This window comes from Gorilla gorilla, chromosome 14, assembly GCF_029281585.2.
Source record: "Gorilla gorilla gorilla isolate KB3781 chromosome 14, NHGRI_mGorGor1-v2.1_pri, whole genome shotgun sequence".
Classification (NCBI taxonomy): domain Eukaryota; kingdom Metazoa; phylum Chordata; class Mammalia; order Primates; family Hominidae; genus Gorilla; species Gorilla gorilla.
The window spans coordinates 29,532,706-29,549,070 of NC_073238.2; the positions used below are offsets into that span (position 1 = coordinate 29,532,706).

At 44.7% G+C, this 16,365-nt stretch overlaps 1 pseudogene; it reads right to left on the reverse strand.

The window, feature by feature from the left end:
• Positions 1-9,662: 9,662 nt before the first annotated feature.
• On the reverse strand, positions 9,663-10,971 carry LOC134757080 (uncharacterized; annotated as a pseudogene).
• Between the last annotated feature and the right edge of the window lie 5,394 nt (positions 10,972-16,365).

Sequence of the window (16,365 nt, forward strand, 5' to 3'; positions counted from 1 at the left end):
AGAGTAACAATAAATCTAATATTTTAAATGCTTATCAAAAGATAGTAAACACATTATTTCAGAATACTGAGTTCAATAAGTTGACTTACAAAAAAAAAAGCCAAACTGACAGTATTACTGAATAAGGAAAGGCCCAAAGAGACAAAATACTTTTTATTTTGTAACCTCGGTATGACACAACTTACCCTAACTATAAAGACCCTAAATTGCCAAGATGGGTGCTTATAATATGGAGAGTTAAAAAAGTCATTTCACTTTTAGCTTTTTTATTTCTCTCACAATAAAAAGTGTATAAGGAGTTGATAAAGAAGTTGATACTATAAGTTAGTACTACAATGACAGCACTTTTCAAGAAAAGACTTTTTTCTCTCTTACAAATATCATGTTAGCAGTATTTGTTTTCTCCACAAATAATGAGGAAATAAAAACATAAGTATGTGGGTAATTAGTGTAGTTTCTTAACGAAATGAGTTAGGCAACAGACTAATAATGTATATTTTGCTGGCTTTTGAATGCCAACAATCATACTCTTTATAAGGCACAGGGAAGATTTTTCGAAAGAATAAGTATGTGAACCTGAAAAGTAATCACCACTTGGTAGTGACAATATGGATAGGGTGAAGGGCGTCACCAAGAAGCAATGAAAAGTTACATTTGCAGTTAAATTTGAAAACCATGATGTTTAATACATATAGTAATAAAGAATACTTTCTCCTGTTTCAAAATTATTTTAGAATTTAAGATAGAAGCTAAAATACCTAGGGATAATGATATGACTATCAAAAATTAAAAATTAAAGGACATTTTGAGTATTATAAATTAAGAATGAGAACTTATTACCCGATGAACAGGGGATAATTCATTATGCTCCATATCCATTGAATGAAAAGACAGGCCCATTACCTGGATAATTTGAAAGTTTAATTTTATTTAAAAGTCTTGTTTCATTCATCAAGCTAAAGGATTAGCTTCCAGAAGTATTCTAGGATTGCCTATCCCCAACTCTGTAGGAAGTATAGAAAGAATGTTATAAGGGCCACCATCTAAACATTATTATGTAAATAATTTAGTACCATTCCATTTGCCTTTGTAGATTTAAAAATGTAAATGGCTTTCTCATATTAGGAAACATCACTTTTCAAAACCCAGGTAAACATAGTATATTGCAAGAGAATAATTATTTTCTTTATTAAAAAAGAAATACTGGATGCTAAGTCCAAAAGACATAAATTATTTTATACTAATAACTACTAATATTTTATTCATTAAAATATAAAGGTCAAAGATTTCAAAATGATCTTTAAATGATTAATAACATGTTGATCTTTTTCTTCTTTCTGTAAACCTTTTTGAGTCTTAACAATACTAAACTATGCAAGCAATATTAAATAGTATATAAACTTGGATTAAAATATTCAAATTTACTAGAATGTGGACATTGGAAAGAATGAAAATAAACAGAAGCATAAAGCAGCAGATATAAAATTAAGAAAGCAACTAAGAGTGTTTAAAGTGCATATTCATCTGTAGTCTAATGTCTACCATAAACAATGACTCTTCTCAGTAAAACACAAATTGTTCAAGAAGGGAAAAAGCATGTTGTATTAGAGCATATTCAACATAATTTTTTTAGTACTAACTTGTGCCTGGAGTATTATTGGTTTTTCTATTATGAACTTATGCATTTGATAATTTTTTTCATCAAAATTGTATGTACAACTCCATTCAAAAGCAGTTTTTGGTCTTTTTTTGTTTTTTTTTTTTTTTTTTTTGAGACAGAGTTTTGCTCTTTTCACCCAGGCTGGAGTGCAATGGTGCGAATTTGGCTCACAGCAACCTAGCAACTTTTGCCTCCCAGGTTCAGGTGATTCTCTTGCCTCAGCCTCTCGAGTGGTTAGGACTACAAGCATGCACCACCATGCCTGGCTAATTTTGTGTTTTTAGTAGAGACACGGTTTTGCCATGTTGACCAGGCTGGTCTTGAACTCCTGACCTGAGGTAATCCGCCCACCTTGGCCTCCCAAAGTGCTGGGTATGGGCAAGAGCCACCATACCTGGCCTCAAAAGCAGTTTTTAAAAGCAAACACAATATAACACCAAAGTTGAAAAATACATGCTCACCCAAGGATGCCAGGTTTAATAAATTATTGATAGAATACTACATCAAAAATAAGACAATAACCCAAAATATACCATTAAAGATGTACCCACTCCTACAACTACAGATAACTAATCTATCTGGTAGCAAATGATACTTCAATCAGTTTCAGCATGTCTGAAATCTTTAAGGACAAAAGTGATAAAACATGACTTCATTCTTCATTAGACACTTAGAACACTTGAAGGAAAATAATTTCTGAAGCACGAAGAGGTAAAGAGGTGTAATCTTTCAAAAAGATATTCAGTGTTCAAAATCCAAGAGTGCAATATCATGCTGGGTGCGGTGGCTTATGCCTGTAATCCCAGCACTTTGGGAGGCCATGGTGGGTGGATCACCTGAGGTCAGGAGTTCGAGTCCAGCCTGGACAACAGGGTGAAACTCTGACTGTACTAAAAATACAAAAATTAGCCAGGCATGGTGGTGTGCACCTGTAGTCCTAGCTACTTGGGGGGCTGAGACAGGAGAATCGCTTGAACCTGGGAGGTGGAGGTTGCAGTGAACCGAGATCATGCCACCTCACTCCAGCATCAGTAACAGAATGAGATTCCATCTCAAAAAAAGAAAAGAGTGTAATATCTGTATACACAGATAATATACTGAATGAAACAAATAGAATAATTTGAAGAGGTATCTTGATGAACAAGGAGTCATTAGAAAGGTTCTATTTATGTCTTTGAAGGAAACTGCAATGTGAGAAATTAATACTTTGACTACTATACTAAAAGTTTATTGCTAACATGTATTGAGCTATTAACGTGTGTTAGGCAGAGTACCATATAATTTACAACTGTTATCTCATTTATTGTAGGTAAAATGTAATTTCAAACTCTGGGAGTATAAATGAATTAGATAGAGTAAAATTCTATTTAAATGGCCATCAGTAAATCGGTATTTAGGAACAGGGTGATACAGTGCCCAAGTTTTCTATTCTTACTAAATGTTGTGTTTCATTTTCAATGTTTTCTTGGATATTGCTCTTTTTTGGTGATTTTGATTTTTTTTATTTTAGAAAACTAATAAATTGACTCTTCTTGGTACTGACTCGGGTTTTATAGAAGAAAAAGTAATTAAATTCTGTACATTTACCTTTACCTCATTTTTTCTCTTTTAAATTTACTTTAACTGACATATAATAAATGTACATCTTATGGGGTACAGAGTGATATTTTGATATATTTATGCAATGCGTAAAGATCAAGTCAGAGTTATTATCATATCCATTACCTAAATCATGTATTATTTCTTTGCAGTGAGAATATTCAAAATCTTTTATTTTAGTTATTTGAAAACACACAATAAAGTCCCATTAACTACAGTCACCCAACAGTGCTGTAGAGAACTAGAACTTCTTCCTTCTCTCCACCTGTAATTTTGTATGTATTAACCACATTTTTCTTATACTCTTCTTTCTCCTACTCTTTCCAGGATATGGTAACCAAAACCCTACTATCTACTTCTACGAGATTAAAAATTTTAGCTTCCATACATAAGTGAGAACACGTAGTTATGTGGTGTTTATATTTCTATGCCAGGCTTATTTCACCTAACATAATGCCCCCCACTTGCATTCTTGTTGCCACAAATAACAGGATTTTGTTCTTTATTATGACTAAATAATATTCCATTATATATGTATGTCACATTTCTTTATCCATTCATCTGTTGATGGACACTTTTGTTGATTCCATATCTTGGCTATTGTGAATAGTGCTGTAATAAACATGGGGGTGCAGATAACTCTTTGATATACTGATTTTCTTTCCTTTGGATATATACTGAAAACCATATGATTAAATTAATAAACACAATAAAAGCGTTTGGCAAAATTAAATATTCTTACATGACCAAAAACTTCTCAACAATTTAGTATAGAAAATATATGCCTTAACACAAAGGACATAAAGGACAAATCTACAGCTAAGATCATACTGAGTGTGTAAAGGTGAAAGATTTTACTGTGAACAAGAAAAAGATTTTACTGGAACAAGAAAAGGATGCCTATTCTCACCAATCATATTTCACAGAAAGTCTTAGCCAGGACAATTAGGTGAGAGAAAGAAATAAAGGACATCTGAATTGGAAAGGAGACAGTCAAACTGTCCCTGTTTAAAGACAATGTGATCTTATACATGGAAAAAAATAAGACTCTACCAAAAGCTTCTTAGGGTGATACATGAAATTAATAAAGTTGCAGGATATAAATCAACATAGAAAAATCAGTAGCATTTCTATATATTGATAGTAAACTAGCTGAAACAAGAAATTAAGAAAGCAATTCCTTTTACAATAGCTACAAAAATGTACTTAGAAATACATTTAACCAAGGAAGTAAAAGATTTCGACAACAAAAATGACAAATATTAATTAAAGAAATTAAAGAAAACATAAAAAAGGAAAGACATCCACGTTTATAGATTGAAATAATATTCTTAAAATGACCCACTATCCTATGTGATTTACGAATTTAGAACAATCACTAGCTTGTATTTTTAAAAGCACCTTTGCTGCATATTCTTAAGATATTCAATGACAATGCCTGGATTTAAGTTTGAGGTATTATTATATCTATTTTATACTGGGCACAATATAATGTTATCAGAGGTAACGGTTTTGATTGGTCCTAGGTCATACAGTAATATATACATTGTGATTTATAGACATGCTATCTTCTAATACTCAGACATTTAGAAAGTTCATTTAGACAAAGTTATAAAAACTTGCCTTCCTTTCTGCCTATATCACCTAAAAATCCTAATTTAAGAGGTAATAACATTTTTTATTTGATATACAATTTATCAACACAATAAAAATCTAACAATTATCATGTGCAGACTGTGAAAATCTCATCAGATTAAGGAACACAAGGACATCTTTTTCATAGTTTGAATGTAAAACTGTTTTGGAAACTTATTTTCAGAAACAGTTAGAAACATTTTTTCATTAGTTTTTCATGTAAAATTGTGACAACCAGCATGAAATAACTGTCATCACAGAATCATGGTATATTCGATTCCGAAACATATTCTTTGTAAGTTTTAATATATTTATGTATTATTTATACTTAATTGTAACCCATAATGTACAGATATTATTTTTCCTTCAACTCTTAAGACTATTCTTAAATAAAATTAAAATTAATGAATTATAATTTTTGTTGGTTGGGAAAAAGACACACACGTGACAGTGCATCACTTCACCTCATCATTTCATTTCATCTCATCATTTTATCTCATCATTTCATCTTATCCCATCTCATCTCATCATTTCACATCATCTCATCATTTCATCTCATCATTTCATCAAATCTCATCTCATCTCATTTCCATTTCATTTTCATTATTTCATTTCATCATTTCATTTCACTATTTCATTTCATTTCATCTAATTTCATTTATTTCATTATGTCATTTCATATATTTCATGTCATGTCATGTTTTTGATATCATTTTTCATATCATTTTCCCTCATCATCTCAATTCATTTCACCTCATCATTTCATCTCATCTCATCATTTCCTCCTTTTTTGTCAACATTTCATCTCATTTCTTCTCATCTCATTTCAATTTTATTTCATTATTTCATCTCATTTCATTATTTCACCTAATTTCATTATTTCATCTCATCTCATCTCAATTCGTCTCATCTCATTTCATCTCATCATTTTTCATCTCATCATTTTTCATCTCATCATTTTTCATCTCATCATTTAATCTCATTTCATCTCATCATTTCAGCTCATTTCATGTCACATCTCTTCATTTCATTTCAACATTTCATTTCATCTCATCATTTCATCTCATCTTTCAATTTCATTTCAATATCATCAGTTCATCATTTCATTTCCTTATTTCATTTCATCCCATCATTTCATCTCATTTTTCATCTCATCATATCATTTCATTTCATCTCATTTCTTCTCATTTCATCTCATTTTATCTCATTTCATCTCATTTCAATTTCATTTCATTATTTCATTTCATTTCACTTCATTTCATCTCATCATTTTATCTCATCTCATTTCATCAAATCATTTCTTCTTATCTCATTTCATCATTTCATCTCGTTTCATCTCATTTCATCTCACCTCATCTCATCATTTCATCTCATTTCATCTTTCTTTCATTTCATCTCATCGTTTCATCTCCTTTCATCTCATCTCACCTCAGCATTTCATCATTTCATCTCATCATTTATTTCATCTCATTTTATCTCATTTCATCTCATATCTCAATTCAATTTCATTTCATTATTTCATTTCATCTCATTCATTTCATCTCATTTCATTACATCTCATCATTTCCTCTCATCATTACATCTCATCTCATCATTTCATCTCATCATTGCATCTCATCATTTCATCTCATCATTCATCTCATTTCAACTCATTTCTATTTCATTTCCATTTCATTATTTCATTTCATCATTTAATTTCATCATCTCATTTAATTTCACCTTTCATTATTTCATTTCGTTTTTCATTTCATTATGTCATTTCATCTCATTACATTTCGTCTAATTTCATTTCACCTCGTTTCATCTCATCATTTCATCTCATCATTTCATCTTTTCATCTCATTTCATCTCATCATCTCATCAACTCTTTTCATCTTATCTCATCATTTCATCATTTCATCTCATCATTTCATCTCATCTCGTATCTTCTCATCTCATTTCAATTTCATTTCATTATTTCATTTTATTTCATGTCATGTCATCTCATCATTTCATCTCATCATTTCATCTCATCACATCTCATTTCATCATTTTATTTCATCATCTCATCATTTCATCTCATCTCATTTCAATTTTATTTCAATTTCATTATTTCATTTCATCTCATCAGTTCATCTCAGCATTTCATTTCATCATCTCATCTCATCATTTCATCATTCATCTCATCATTTCATCATTCATCTCATCATTTCATATCATCATTTTATCTCATCATTTCATCTCATTTCATCTCATTTCATCTCATCTCATTCCATCATTACATCTCATTTCATCTCATTTTATGTCATCATTTCATGTCATCATTCCATCACATCTCATCTCATCGTTTCATATCATTTCATCATTTCATCTCATTTCAACTCATTGCATCTCATCTCATCATTTCCGTTTCATTATTCCATTTCATCATTTCATTCATTATGTCATTTCATCTCATACTTCATCTCATCATTTCATCTCATCATTTCATCTCATTTTATCTCATCATTTCATCATTTCATCTCATCATTTCTTCTCATCATTTCCATTTCATTTTCATTTCATTATTTCATCATTTCATTATGTTTCATCTCATTTCATTATTTCATTTCATTATGTCATTTCATTTCATCTCATCATTTCATCCATCATATCATTTCATTTCATTTCATCTCATAATTTCATCTCATCTCATCTCATTATCTCATTTCATCTCATTATTTCATATCATTTCATCTCATTTCATTTCATCATTTCATTTCATCATTACATCTCATCATTTCAACTCATTTCAATTTCAATTTCATCATTAAATTTCATAATTTCCTTTCCTTATTTCATTTCATTTCATTTCATTATTTCATTTCATCTTATTTTTCATCTCATTTTTCATCTCATTTCATCTCGTCATTTCGTCTCATCGTTCATCTCATTTCATCTCATCATTTTATCTCATTATTTCATCTCATCTCATCTCACTTCAATTTCATTATTTCATATCATTTCATTATTTCATTTCATCTCATCATTTCATCTCGTTTCATCTCATTTCATCCATCATCTCATTTCATCTCATTTTATCTCATCTCCTTTCAATTTTTCAATTTTGTCATTTCGTCTCATCATTTCATCTCATCATTTCTACTCACCATTTCATCTCATCATTTCATCATTTCATCTCATCATTTCATCTCATCTCAAGTCATCTTATTTCATCTAAGTGAAATGATGTAATGGAATCATGAAATGAAATGGATAGGATGCCCTCAGTGATGTTAAATTTAAAAATTGTTTCTTTTCATGTATGCATTTTTATATTTATATGTATTTATATTTATATTTACTTATATTTATTTTTACTTATTTTTATTTATATTTTTACTTATTTCTTTATTTATAGACAAGGTCCTGTTCTGTGGCCTAGGCTGGAATGCAGTGGTGCATTCACAGTTCACTGCAGCCTTGAGCAAACCTCCCACCTTAGCCTCCCAGGTAGCTGGGACCCCAGGTGCGCACCACCACACCTGGTTAATATTTTATTATTTTGCAGAGATGGAGTCTTGCTATTCTGCCCAGGCTGGTCTCAAACTCCTGGGCTCAAGCAATCCTCCTGCACTGGCAACCCAAAATGCTGGGATGACAGATATGAGCCACAGTGCCCAACCTATTTATTTATTTATTTAATAAAGACAAGGTCTCACTATGTTGCCCAGGCTGGTCAACTCCTGGACTCAAATCATTCTCCAAACTTGGCCTCTCAAAATGTTGGGATTACAGGTGTGAGCCACCATGCCTGGCCTAAAAATAGTATTATATTTTTGTATCATATAATTTTCAATTAGGTAATATGAATATTCTGTACAGGAAATATGCCCTTAATTACATAGGAATAAACATTTGTTACACTGAGAAAAATCTAATAGAGCTAAAATTAAAAATTAATTTGGAAAGGTCATTAGATACTGATACATTCTTACGTTTATACATTCTTTCATATATTCATATATCCTTTTAACAGTATCAATGGTTTGGAGTTATGTGTACAAAACCATGACCCGTAAGTAATACAACTAATAACAGGCACTTACAATTCAAGGCATATTATATACAAAGCTTTAACTTCTTATCAAAATATTTTGTTTTTTTCTTTCTGTTTTGGCAGATACTATGAACACAACATTCAACTCACAGACACCATGGAGCCCTTACTAAGCATAAAGTACTGTGAAAGGCCAGGGCTAGGACAGAACTGAGACAGGGCCAGAGATAGCACAGAACTGGGGCAGGGTCATGGCCAGAGAAAAACCACGGGCAGGGTCACAGCCAGGGACATGAGAGGACCAAGGCCAGGGCCAGAAGCAGGGAAGAACCAGGGCCAGGGCAGGGACATGGCAGGGCCAGGGCCATGGCAGGATCAGGGTCAGCAGAAGGCCAGGGCAGGGCTAGGGTAGCACAGGGCCAAGGCAGGGCAGGGTCAGTGTAGAGCAAGGAATGGGCCAGGGTATGGCAGGGCAGGGACAGGGAGGTCCAGGGCCAGAGTCAGGTCCAGGACATGGACAGGGCAGGGCCAGAAACATGGCAGGACCAGAAAGGGGACAGGGCAAGGGCAAGGCCAGAGAAGGACCATGGACAAAACATGGCCAGGGAGGGTCCAGGGCAAGGGCAAGGCCAGGGCAGAACCAGAGCCAGAGTAGGCCAAAGGCAGGGCCAGGGCAGGGCAAGGCCAGGGTAGGGCGGGGCCAGTGTAGAGTGAGGGTAGGGCCAGGGCGAGTTCAGGGCCAGGGCAAGACTAAGATAGCACAGGGCTAAGGCAGGGCCAGGGCAGGGCCAAAAGGAGGGGCCAGGGCCAAGCATGGCCAGTGTCAGACCTGGGGATTGTCAGGGCCAGGGTCAGGGTCAAGGCTGGGCCAGGGGAACAGGGCCAGAGCAAGGGCAGGGCCAAGGAGAAAGCAGAACCATAGAGGATCCAGAGCAAGGCCAGGGTCAGGGCAGAACCAGGACCAGGATAAGGCAAAGCGAAGGCCAGGGCAGGGCAAGGCCAAGGCAGGGCAAGATCAGGGAAGGGCAAGGCCAGGATAGAAAAGGCCAGGGTAGGGCCAAGGCCAAGGCAGGGCAGGGCTAGGGTAGCACAGGGCATGGCCAAAAACAGAGCAGGGCCATAGCAGTGGCAGGACTAGCAACAGGGCTAGGGCAAGCGCTGGACCAGAGCATGGTGGGGACAATACAGGGCGAGGACAGAGGATGGCAAGGCAGGTCCAGGGCCATTTCACGGACTCAGTAGGCCTGGGGTCAGGCCAGGGCAGGGCAAAGGCAAGGCCAGGGAGAAGGCAGGGCTGCGGCCAAGGCAGTGCCAGGGCAGGGTAGGACCAGTGCAGGGCCAATGCAGGGTGAGGGCAAGGCCAGGGCATGGAATGGCAGGGCAGGACCAAGGAAGGGCCAGGAGAGGGCCACGGCAGGGTCATGGCCAGAACAAGGGTATGGCTGGGGTCAGGAATATGGTAGGATGAGGGCTGGGCCCAGGCTGGGGCACGCAGGGCAGAGCATGGCCTGTGCAACACATGGCCAGAGCCAGGCCATAGAGATGGGAGGGCAACACCAAGGCAGAGTCAGGGTAGATCCAGGGCTGAGCAGAGTCAGGGCAGGTCCAGAGTCGAGGCAGAGCTAGGGCCCAAGCAGGGCCATGGTAGCACCAGGGCAGAGGAGGGCAGGGCAATGCAGGACTGGGCCATGGCAGTGCCTGGTCAACTCCGGGGCAGGGCCAGAAGCAGGACAGGGCCAGGGCCAATGCTCAGGCCAGGGACAGGGCATGACAGGACGTGCCAGAGCAGGGCTGGGCCAATGTTGGGGCAGGGCAAATCAGACCAGGACACCTCCAAGTCCAGCTCTGGCCCTGCCTTGGCCCTGGCCCCTTCCTGGCCTGACCTTGTCCCTGGCCCTGCCCTATCCATGCCCTGTGTGTTTGACCAGTGTTTTATAACCAGAATCCTACAAGAAACTTAAATTAGTTCTTTTCGTGCATTTTTAGTAGAGATGGGGTTTCACAATGTTGCCCAGGCTGATTCCAAACTCCTGAGCTCAAGCCATCTGCCTGCCTTGGCCTCCCAAAATGCTGGGATTACAGGAGTAATCTGGCCAAGTATTTACCTTATTTATGCCTGTTTCCTACATTTGGAAAATGGGGATGCTTTCAGTACCTAGCATATAGAATTATTATGAGAATCAATGCCTCACATATTTACATGTTGATAAAAGTATACTCATAGAACACTACTGGAAGCAAAGATAGTATTAGTTAAAATTTAGTGATTACTGCAAATACTATTACTACTACAAACAACATAGTATAGACATTACTACTACTATAGTTATCTTAAAAATCTAAAATAAAAATTTTACATAATAGCCTAAAGTAATCTCTCCTGCTCTGCCCTGGCTCAGCCCTAGTGCCGGCTCTGCCCCTAGTCCTACTACATCCCTGGCCCTGACCCTTCCCTGGTCCAGCCGCTGCCCTGGCCCTTCCCATCTTCAGGCCTTACCATGGCCCTACCCTGGTCCTGAACCTGCCCTGGTCTGGTCCTGACCCTGGCCCTACCCCAGAGAAGGGGTATGGCAGAGCCAGGGAAGGGCCGGGGCAAATAAGGGACAGGACACATCCAAATCCAGGAAAGGGCCAGGGCCATGACAGAGCCAGGGCGAGTCCTTGGCAGGGCCAGGTTCCAGGCCAGGACCAGGAAAGGGTCATGGCATGGTCACTGTATGGCCAAGGTCCAGGCCAAAGCCAAGGCAGTGGCAGGGTCAGGTCTGCATAAGGGCAGGACCAGAGCCAGTGATACGGCAGGGCCAGGGCCAGGGCCAGGGCTGTGCCAGGACAGAACAAGAGCAGAGCAGGGCAGGACCACAGCCAGACCATAGAGAGAGTAGGGCAAATGCCAAGGCAATGCCAGGGTAGTGCCAGGGCTGAGGCAAGGTCAGGGAAGGTCCAGGGCTGAGTCAAGGCTAGAACCAAGACAGGGGCAAAGGCTGGGGCAGATCTAGGGCACAAGCGAGGCAGATCTAGGGCACAAGCAGGGCAGGCTAGGGCAGGGCAATGGCAAGACCAGGCCATGGCAGGGCCAGCCCAGAATAGAACAGGGCACAGGCAGGGCAGGGCCAGGGCCACGGCTGGGGCAGGACAAGGACCAGGACCGGGGTCCAGGCCAGGGCAAGGGTATGGCCAGGGCAGAGGTAGGGCCAGAGCCAGGCTCTGGGAAGGACCAAGGCAGGTCTATTGCAGGGCCAGGGTTCAGACCAGGGCCAGAGCAGGGCTGGGCCAGGGCCAGGGCCAGAACCAAGAAAGGGCAATGTCAGGACAAGGGCCATGGCAGGACCAGCAACGGGGCTAGGACCAGGACAGGGACAGGGACAGGGTCAGGGCTGGGCCAGAATAGCATGCCAGGGTACAGCCAGGCCAAATTAGGGCCAGGACAGGGTCAGGACCAGGGCTGGGCCAGGGTATGGCCTTAAGTAGCAAAGGGCCAGGGCCAGGGTCCATGCCAGTGCCAGCGCCGGTCCAGGGCAGATGCAGGGCCATGGCCAGGTCTAGGACAAGGCTGGGGCAGGGCCAAGGTCTGGGTCAGGGTCAGCACAAGACCACGACAGAGCCAGGGGAGGGAAGGGGCCATGGTAAGACCAGGTTAAACCATGGACAAGACACCTGCAAATCCACTTCAGGGCCAGGGTCAGGGCAGGGCCAGTTCAGGGCCAGGGCCAAGACAGGGCCAGGGTAAGGGCTGCCAGGGTCATTGGCAGGGCCAGGGACATGGCAGGACCAGGGTCAGGAGCAGGGGTCAATGCCAGGCCAAGGCCACAGATAGGACCAGGTCTGTGCTAGGGCCAGTATGAGGGCCAAGGTGGGGTCAGGGCAGGGCTAAAGGGAGGGCAGGGCCAGGGCAGGGTGGAGCAGGCCCAGGGTAGCACAGGGTTAAGGTAGGGCATGACCAACCAGGGCAGGTCTATGGCTGGGGCCGGGGCAAGGCCAGGGCCGGGGCAGGGGCAGGGCCAGAGCCAGGGTAGGGCCAAGACAGTGGCAGCTCCAGGGCAGGGCCAGGGTTAGGACCACAGACATGTCCAAGGCCAGTGCCAGGGCAAGGGCAACGGCAGGGGCAGGGCCAGGGTCATCTAAGAATTAGGGACAAAGCCAGGCCCAGAGCTGGGCCAGGACAGGTACCTGGCAGGGCTAGGGTCTGGGCCAGAGCCACGGCAGGGCCAGGGCCACAACCAGGTCTGTGCTATGGCCAGGTCCAACACAGTGCCCAGGTAAGGCTAGGGTGAAGGCCAAGGTAGGGCCAGGGCAGAGTCAAAGCCAGGCTAGGGCCAAGGCAGGGCCAGGGCAGGCAAGGCAGGGCCAGGAAAGCATAGGGACAGGGCAGGGCAGGGCCAGGCCAGTGCCAAGACCTGGGCAGGGCCAGGGCCAGGGCCAGGGCCATAGAAACGGCCTGGGCAGGACCAGGTTTGGGGCAGGAGCAAAACAACGGCAAGGACAGTGCAGGTTCTTGGCACAGCCAGGGTCCAGGACAGTGACAGGGCAGGGCCAAGGCAGGGTCTGGGCTATGGTAAGACCAGCAACAGGGCTGGGGCTAGGTCAGTGACAGGACCAGAGTCAGGGCAAGGGCCAGAGAAGTACAAGGCAAGGCTAGGGCCAGGCATTTCAGGGTCAGGGCCACGGGAGAACCAGGGCAAGGTCTCAAGCAGGGAAGGGCCAGGGCCAGGACAGGTCCAGGGCAGGGCCATGACAGGGCCAGGGGCTGCATTAGGGCAAGGGCAGGGCCAGAGCAAGGTAAGGGTCAGGGCCAAGGCTAGGGTAGGGACAGGGCAAGAAATATGGCAGGACCAGGGGCAATGCCAAGGCCAAGGCTGCGTCAGGGCTGAGTCAGGGCAGGGCATGGTATGGCCAGTGCAGGACAGGACAAGAGCCGGTCCACAGAGAGAGCAGGGCTGATGCCAAGAAAGAGCCAGGCTAGTGCCAAGGCTGAGGCAGTGTCAGAGCATGTCCAGGGCAGGGCCGGGGCCAGGGCCAGAACCGAGCCAGGGCACAGCCAAGGCAGGGTAGGGCAGGGAAATAGCGTGGCCGGGTCAGTACTGGGACAGGGCAGAGCAGGGCAAGGCGATGGTAGGGGCAGGGCAGAGACAGACCAATGCAGAGCCATGTTACACCGGGGCCAGGACACCTCCAAGTCCACTTCAGGGCCAAGGCTATGGCAGGACAAAGACCAGGGCCAGGGTCAGAGCCAGGTCTGTGCTGGGCCTAGCGAAGACTAGGGTGAGGGCCAAGGTAAGGCCAGGGCAGGGTCAAAGGCAGAGTAGGGCCAGGGCAAGGTGATGACACATCCAGAGCACAGCAGGGCAGGGTGATGGCAAGACCAGGGGCAGACCACTGCCAGCTCAGGGCTAGGGAAAGGCCAGTGCAGAGCCAGGAAAGGGTCTGGGTCTGGGTCAGGGCCAGGAACAAGGCAGAGCAGGGCCAAGGCCATGGCAGAGTCAGGGCAGGTCCTTGACAGGACCAGGTTCCAGACCAGGGCCAGGGCAGCCGCAGGGGCAGGGCCTGGATAAGGGCAGGGCCAGGGATATGGCAGGACCAGGGCTAGGGCCAGGGCCAGGCCATAGTGAGGGCAGGGCAAAAGCCAAGGCAGGGTCAGGGCAGGTCCAGGGCAGGTCCAGGGAGCAGCCAGCACCAAGCGGGGCCAAGGCACAACCAGCGCAGGGTAAGGCAGGGCAATGGCACCACTGGGCATTGACCACAGGGCAAGGTCAGTGCCAGGAGAGGGCAGAACAGGCAGGCCCATGGTGGGGCCAGGGCAGGGATGGGCCAAAGCAGGGCCAGGACATTTCCAAGGCCAGGTCAGGGCCAGAACAGGAGCAGGACCATGACCACTGGCAGGGCCAGTGCCATGACAGGACCAGGGTCAGGACAAGGGGCAGGGCCAGAGCCAGGGCCAGAGCCAAGGTCAGGCCAGTGCAGGTTCGGGGCAGGGCCAGTGCCAGGGCAAGACCAGGGCAGGGACAGGGTAGCACGGGGCCAAGACAGGGTCAGGATGGGACCAGAGCAGGACAGGGCCGAGAGTCCAGGTAACAGTAGGGCAGGTACAGGGCAAGGCAGGGCAGTACAGGGCCAGATCCACGGCAGGCACAGGGCAAAGCCAGGCCCATTGCCAATGCACCAGCTCTCCCTACAAGGCTCCTACCACCTGGCCACTGCTGCAGCCCGTCCATCGCTGTAAGCCTGACTCCCAACCCTGCCTGCAGCCTCCTGCCCTCCTAACGCGGCCGCTCTCCTACCGTTCTGGCGTCACTGCCACCCACCCGCAGCGAGGTGAGCCGTGGTGTTGCAGGCTCTAGGTGTCTCCTCCTCCTCCTGGCACGGAGCAGCTGGGCGGGCAAAGCCAGAAAAGCCTAGAGGAAGTTGTGAGGAGTGGAAACGTTAGAGCCTCAACTCGTCATGCTGGCCACTGGGTGGCAGGGGCCAGTTTCAGCAAAGGCACTCACACCCACCCTCCAAAGTCCAGCCTCTCCTTTTGGCCCAAGCTGGCCGGGAACTGGGGTCTGGGGTGGGTGCTGGAGACACCACAGCACCCAGCTCCCCACTCCACAGGAACCATTGGGCCCACCGGGGCTGCACTCCTCGGGGAACAGGAGAAGCAGAAAAATTCAGACCCAGCCAGCCCTCCGCACCCAGGTGCCAACTCCTGTTCCGGACGCCTCCACACACAGGGCCCTGTCCCCCATGGTGTCCCCAGGGGTGCCTGGCAGCCTCTGAGGCACAGACCCAGAGTGCACAGGCCCAGGAACCACGGTGGGTGTGGGGGCTCTGCCATGCTCAGGATTCCCATGCAAACGCTGCGTGCCCTGCCGCACTCCAGTATGACCAAGAGTGGTTCACCCTCTGGAGTGTGGAGTCAGGGAGAGGAGAACCACTCCTTCCTTGGATGCCAACTCTGTTGACTGCCACCAGCAGTGCAGCCCCTGACAGCACTGAACTCGCTCCCGCTCCACGGCTAGTGCTGCCCTCAATAGCGCCCCTCACCTCCGTCCCCCAATGCCGCCAGTAGCGTATACCCGATATGCCCTAACCTGTCCTCCTCCATGGGCATTGCAGCCCCAGAAAGCACCCATAACCCACCCTCCCTGCCGTGGGCAGTGCAGCCCTGTGCAGTGCTACCAACCAGTACCCCTAATGCAGGCAATGACACCCTGGATAGTGCCCCCAACCCACCCCACACTGCGAAAGGTGCAGCCCTGGATAGCCCCTGTCCTACCGCTCTGGTCATGCTGCACTCTCTGTCACCGCCACCACCAACTACAGTGAGGCAAGCCAGTGGGCCGCAGGCTCTAGCTCCCAGCAGCCAGGCATGGAGCAGCTCTCGCTGATGGCCGGCTCCTACCACTCTGACCACGCTGCTGTCTGTCTCCGTGGCCATCTTCTTTCACTACAAAGGAATAAAACTAGGTATCAATAA